This window comes from Arachis hypogaea, chromosome 12 (genome assembly GCF_003086295.3).
Source record: "Arachis hypogaea cultivar Tifrunner chromosome 12, arahy.Tifrunner.gnm2.J5K5, whole genome shotgun sequence".
NCBI classification, from domain to species: Eukaryota; Viridiplantae; Streptophyta; class Magnoliopsida; order Fabales; family Fabaceae; genus Arachis; species Arachis hypogaea.
The window spans coordinates 48421633-48428424 of record NC_092047.1 but is presented as its reverse complement, the minus strand read 5'-3'; the positions used below and the strand labels follow the sequence as shown (position 1 = coordinate 48428424).

At 41.4% G+C, this 6792-nt stretch overlaps 1 non-coding gene across 1 annotated transcript; it reads left to right on the top strand.

Moving 5' to 3' along the window:
• The first annotated feature begins 6036 nt into the window (after positions 1 to 6036).
• Positions 6037 to 6140, top strand: LOC112731273 (small nucleolar RNA R71). The gene has a single exon (XR_003167059.1). It is a non-coding gene; the product is annotated as a small nucleolar RNA R71 (small nucleolar RNA).
• The last annotated feature ends 652 nt before the right edge of the window (positions 6141 to 6792 follow it).

The following is a 6792-nucleotide window of genomic DNA, read 5'->3' as shown; positions in this document are numbered from 1 at the left end:
TGAGTTTCGAATTTATCCTTGAACTTAGCTTAATTATATTGATGTGGTGACAATGCTTCTTGTTTTCTGAATGTATGCCTGAACAGTGCATATGTCTTTTGAAGTTGTTGTTTAAGAATGTTAAATATGTTGGCTCTTGAAAGAATGATGACTAGGAGACATGTTATTTGGTAATCTGAAAAATCATAAAAATGATTCTTGAAGCAAGAAAAAGCAGCAAAGAACAAAGCTTGCAGAAAAAAAATAAAAAAAAAATAGGCGAAAAAAAAAATAATAGAAAGAAAAAGAAAAAGCAAGCAGAAAAAGCCAAAAGCTCTTAAAACCAAGAGGCAAGAGCAAAAAGCCAATAACCCTTAAAACCAAAAGGCAAGGGCAAATAAAAAGGATCCCAAGGCTTTGAGCATCAGTGGATAGGAGGGCCTAAAGGAATAAAATCCTGGTCTAAGTGGCTAAACCAAGTTGTCCCTAACCATGTGCTTGTGGCGTGTAGGTGTCAAGTGAAAACTTGAGACTGAGCGGTTAAAGTCAAGGTCTAAAGCAAAAAAAGAGTGTGCTTAAGAACCCTGGACACCTCTAATTGGGGACTTTAGCAAAGCTGAGTCACAATCTGAAAAGGTTCACCCAATTATGTGTCTGTGGCATTTATGTATCCGGTGGTAATACTGGAAAACAAAGTGCTTAGGGCCACGGCCAAGACTCATAAAATAGTTGTGTTCAAGAATCATCATACTGAACTAGGAGAATCAATAACACTATCTAAACTCTGAGTTCCTATAGATGCCAATCATTCTGAACCTCAATGGATAAAGTGAGATGCCAAAACTATTCAAGAGGCAAAAAGCTATAAGTCCCGCTCATATGATTGAAGCTCTGTTTCATTGAAAGTTTGGAATTTATAGTATATTCTATTCTTTTTATCCTATTTTGATTTTCAGTTGCTTGGGGACAAGCAACAATTTAAGTTTGGTGTTGTGATGAGTGGATAATTTATACGCTTTTTGGCATTGTTTTTAGTATGTTTTTAGTAGAATCTAGTTACTTTTAGGGATGTTTTCATTAGTTTTTATGTTAAACTCACATTTCTGGACTTTACTATGAGTTTGTGTGTTTTTCTGTGATTTCAGGTATTTTCTGGCTGAAATTGAGGGACTTGAGCAGAAATCAGATTCAGAGGTTGAAAAAGGACTGCTGATGCTGTTGGATTCTGACCTCCCTGCACTCAAAGTAGATTTTCTGGAGCTACAGAACTCGAAATGGCGCGCTTCCAATTGCGTTGGAAAGTAGACATCCAGGGCTTTCCAGCAATATATAATAGTCCATACTTTGGCCAAGAATAGATGACGTAAACTGGCGTTCAACGCCAGCCTTCTGCCCAAATCTGGCGTCCAGCGCCAGAAAAGGAGCCAAAACCAGAGTTGAACGCCCAAACTGGCACAAAAACTGGCGTTCAACTCCAAGAAGGACCTCTACACGTGCAACACTCAGGCTCAGCCCAAACACACACCAAGTGGGCCCAGGAAGTGGATTTATGCATCAATTACCTACTCATGTAAACCCTAGTGACTAGTTTATTATAAATAGGACCTCTTACTATTGTATTAGACATCTTTGGTCTCAGTTTTAATCCATTGTTCATATTAGGAGACTATTGATCTCGTTTAGGGGGCTGGCCATCTCGGCCATGCCTGGACCTTCACTTATGTATTTTCATACGGTAGAGTTTCTACACTCCATAGATTAAGGTGTGGAGCTCTGCTGTTCCTCAAAGATTAATGCAAAGTACTACTGTTTTCTATTCAATTCTTCTTATTTCTCTTCTAAGATATCCATTCGCACCCAAGAACGTGATGAAGGTGATGATTATGTGTGACGCTCATCATCCTTCTCCCTTATGAACGCGTGCCTGACAAACACTTCTGTTCTACATGAAATAAGCTAGAATGAGTATCTCTTAGATCTCCTAACCCGAATCTTCGTGGCGTAAGCTAGAATGATGGCGGCATTCAAGAGAATCCGGAAGGTCTAAACCTTGTCTGTGGTATTCCGAGTAGGATTCAATGATTGGATGACTGTGACGAGCTCCTAACTCGCGATTGCAGGGCGTTAGTGACAGACGGAAAAGGATAGTAAATCCTATTCCAGCATGATCGAGAACCGACAGATGAATAGCCGTGCCGGGACAGGGTGCGTGAGCATATTATTCACTGAGAGGATAAGATGAAGCCATTGGCAAGGGTGATGCCTCCAGACGATTAGCCGTGCCGTGACAGCGCATTGGATCATTTTCCTGAGAGATGACCGAAAGTAGCCGTTGACAGTGGTGATGTATCACATAAAGCCAGCCATGGAAAGGAGTGAGACCGATTGGATGAAGATAGCAGGAAAGCAGAGGTTCAGAGGAACGAAAAGCATCTCCATTCGCTTATCTGAAATTCCTACCAATGATTTACATAAGTATCCCTATCCCCATTCTATTATTTATTATTCAAAAACTCCATGATTATTTTATATCCGCCTGACTGAGATTTACAAGGTGACCATAGCTTGCTTCATACCAACAATCTCCGTGGGATTCGACCCTTACTCACGTAAGGTATTACTTGGACGACCCAATGCACTTGCTGGTTAGTTGTATCGAAGTTGTGACAATTATGAATTAAGATCAAAGCACCAAGCTTTGGAGCCATTACCAGGGATTGTTCGAGCCTGGACATCACAATTTCGTGCACCAGAAGGCTAACCTTGCCAAAGTAGAGGACTTATCCGCCACCTTGTAGAGTTCTTGGGATATAACCTCATGAACTTCTACTTCCTCTCTATTCATGATGCTATGAATCATGATAGTTAGGTCTATAGTAACTTCAGACCGGTTGCTAGTGGGAATGATTGAGTGTTGGATGAACTCCAACCATCCCCCTAGCCACGGGCTTGAGGTCATGCCTTCTTAGTTGAACTGGCTTCCCTCTGGAATCTCTCTTCCATTGAACACCCTCTTCACAAATGTTTATGAGGACTTGGTCTAACCTTTGATCAAAGTTGACCCTTCTAGTGTAGGGGTGTGCATCTCCTTGCATCATGGGCAAGTTGAATGCCAACCTTACATTTTCCGGACTGAAATCTAAGTATTTCCCTCGGACCATTGTAAGCCAATTCTTAGGGTCCGGGTTCACACTTTGATCATGGTTCTTGGTGATCCATGCATTGGCATAGAACTTTTGAACCATTAAGATTCTGACTTGTTGAATGGGGTTGGTGAGAACTTCCCAACCTCTTCTTCGAATCTCATGTCAGATCTCCGGATATTCACCCTTTTTGAGTTTGAAAGGGACCTCGAGGATCACCTTCTTCTTGGCCATAACATCATAGAAGTGGTTTTGATGCACCTTTGAGATGAATCTCCCCATCTCTCATGACTCGGAGGTGGAAGCTTTTGCCTTTCCTTTCCTCTTTCTAGAGGTTTCTCCAGCCTTTGGTGCCATAAATGGTTATGGAAAAACAAAAAGCAATGCTTTTACCATACCAAACTTAGAAGAGTTGCTCGTCCTCGAGCAAAAGAAGAAAGAAGAGAGTAGAAGAAGAAGAAATGGAGGAGATGGAGGTGGGTTGGTGTTTCAGACAAGGGGGAGAAGTAGTGTTTATGTTGTATGAAAATGAAGGAGTGAAGATGGGTTTATATAGGGGTGGAGAGAGGGTAGGGTTTATCCATATAGGGTGGGTTTGGGAGGGAAATTGGTTTAAATTTGAAAGGTGAGGTAGGTAGGGTTTTATGATGGATGGATGTAGATTGGTGAAGGGTTTATGGAGAAGAAGGTAGGATTTGATAAGTGAGGGGTTTTTGGGGAAGAGGTATTGAGTTGATTGGTGAAGGGTATTTGGGGAAGAGGTATTATGAAAAGGTATGAAGAAGAGAGAGAGTGAGTTGAGGTTGGGGGGGATCCTGTGGGGTCTACAGATCCTGAGGTGTCAAGGATTTTTCATCACTGCACCAAGCGGCGTACAAAACGCCCTTCTCTGCCAATCCTAGCGTTAAACGCCAGGTTGCTGCCCATTTCTGGCGTTTAACGCCAGCTTCTTACCCTTTTCTGGCGTTAAACGCCAGCTCTGTGCCTCTTTCTGGCATTAAACGCCCAGAATGGTGCCAGACTGGGCGTTTAACGCCCATTCTGCTACCCTTACTGGCATTTAAACGCCAGTAAGTTTCTTCTCCAGGGTGTTCTATTTTTAATACTATTTTTCATTCTGTTTTTACTTTTTCAGTTGTTTTTGTGACTTCACATGATCATCAACCTACAGAAAACATAAAATAACAATAGAAAATAGAAATTTAACATAGATAAGTAAAAATTGGATTGCCTCCCTACAAGCGCTTCTTTAATGTCAATAGCTTGACAGTGGGCTCTTGTTGAGCCTCAGAGATACTCAGAGCATGGCCTCCAAACACCAAACTTAAAGTTTGAATGTGGGGGCTCTGTTTGACTCTGCATTGATTGAAGCTTTTCATGCTTCTTCTCCATGATTACAGAGGGAGATCCTTGAGCTTTAAACACAAGGGAGTCCTCATTCACTTGAAGGACCAATTCTCCTCTGTCAACATCAATCACAGCTTTTGCTGTGGCTAGGAAGGGTCTGCCAAGGATGATGGATTCATCCATACACTTCCCAGTCTCTAGGATTATGAAATCAGCAGGGATGTAATGGTCTTCAACCTTTACCAAGACATCCTCTACAAGTCCATAAGCTTGTTTCCTTGAATTGTCTGCCATCTCTAATGAGATTCTTGCATCTTGAACCTAAAAAATTCCTAGTTTCTCCATTACAGAGAGAGGCATGAGGTTTATGCTTGACCCTAGGTCACACAGAGCCTTTTTAAAGATCATGGTGCCTAAGGTACAAGGTATTGAGAACTTTCCAGGATCTTGTCTCTTCAGAGGTAATCTTTGCCTAGCCAAGTCATCCAGTTCTTTGATGAGCAATGGGGGTTTATCCTCCCAAGTATTATTACCAAATAGCTTGGCATTTAGCTTCATGATTGCTCCAAGGTACTTAGCAACTTGTTCTTCAGTAACATCTTCATCCTCTTCAGAGAAAGAATACTCATCAGAGCTCATGAATGGTAGAAGTAGATTCAATAGAATCTCTATGGTCTCAATGTGAGCCTCAGATTCCCATGGTTTCTCATTAGGAAACTCCATGAAGGCTAGTGGACGTCCATTGAGGTCCTCCTCAGTGGAGATCACTGCCTCTTCCTCCTCTCCTGGTTCGGCCGTGTGGGTTATGGTGATAGCCTTGTACTCTCCTTTTGGATTCTCTTCTGTATTGCTTGGAAGAGTACTAGGAGGGAGTTCAGTAACTTTCTTACTCAGCTGACCCACTTATGCCTCCAAATTTCTAATGGAGGACCTTGTTTCAGTTATGAAACTTTGAGTGGTTTTAATTAGATCAGAGACTATGGTTGCTAAGTCAGAATGGCTCTTAGAATTCTCTGTCTGTTGCTGAGAAGATGATGGAAAAGGCTTGCTATTGCTAAACCTATTTCTTCCACCAATATTGTTGTTGAAGCCTTGTTGAGGCCTCTATTGATCCTTCCATGAGAGGTTTGGATGATTTCTCCATGAAGGATTATAGGTGTTTCTATAGGGTTCTCCCATGTAATTCACCTCTTCGATTGCTGGGTTCTCAGGATCATAAGCTTCTTCTTCAGATGAAGCTTCTTTGGTACTACCTGTTGCTGCTTGCATTCCATACAAACTTTGAGAAATCATATTGACTTGTTGAGTCAATATTTTGTTCTGAGCCAATATGGCATTCAGAGTATCAATCTCAAGAACTCCTTTCTTCTGATTTGTCCCATTATTCACAGGATTCCTTTCAGAAGTGTACATGAATTGGTTATTTGCAACCATTTCAATGAGTTCCTGAGCTTCTGCAGGCGTCTTCTTCAGATGAAGAGATCCTCCAGTAGAGTTATCTAATGACATCTTGGACAGTTCAGATAGACCATCATAGAAAATACCTATGATGCTCCATTCTGAAAGTATGTCAGAATGACACCTTCTGATCAATTGCTTGTATCTTTCCCAGGCTTCATAGAGGGATTCACCTTCCTTCTGTCTGAAGGTTTAGACTTCCACTCTAAGCTTGCTCAATTTTTGAGGTGGAAAGAACTTTGCCAAGAAGGCATTGACTAGCTTCTCCCAAGAGTTCAGGCTTTCTTTAGGTTGTGAATCCAACCATGTTCTAGCTCTGTCTCTTACAGCAAAGGGAAAAAGCATAAGCTTGTAGACCTCGGGATCAACCCTATTGGTCTTGACAGCGTCACAGATTTACAAGAATTCAGCTAAGAACTGATGAGGATCTTCTAATGGAAGTCCATAAAACTTGCAATTCTGTTGCATCAGAGAAACTAATTGAGGCTTAAGCTCAAAGTTGTTTGATCCAATGGCAGGGATTGAGATGCTTCTCCTATAGAAGTCAGGAGTAGGTGCAGTAAAGTCACCAAGCACCTTCCTTTCATTGTTGGCATTGTTGTTGTTTTCGGCTGCCATGGCTTCTTCTTGTTTGAAAAGTTCTGTTAGGTCCTCTATAGAGAGTTGTACTTTAGCTTCTCTTAGTTTTCTCTTCAAGGTCCTTTCAGGTTCAGGATTAGCTTCAACAAGAATGCCTTTGTCCTTACTCCTGCTCATATGAAAAGAGAGAAGAAGAAAATATGAAATCCTCTATGTTACAGTATAGAGATTTCTTGAGGTGTCAGAGGAAAAGAAGAATAGAAGGAGGAGGTAGAAAAGAGAGAAT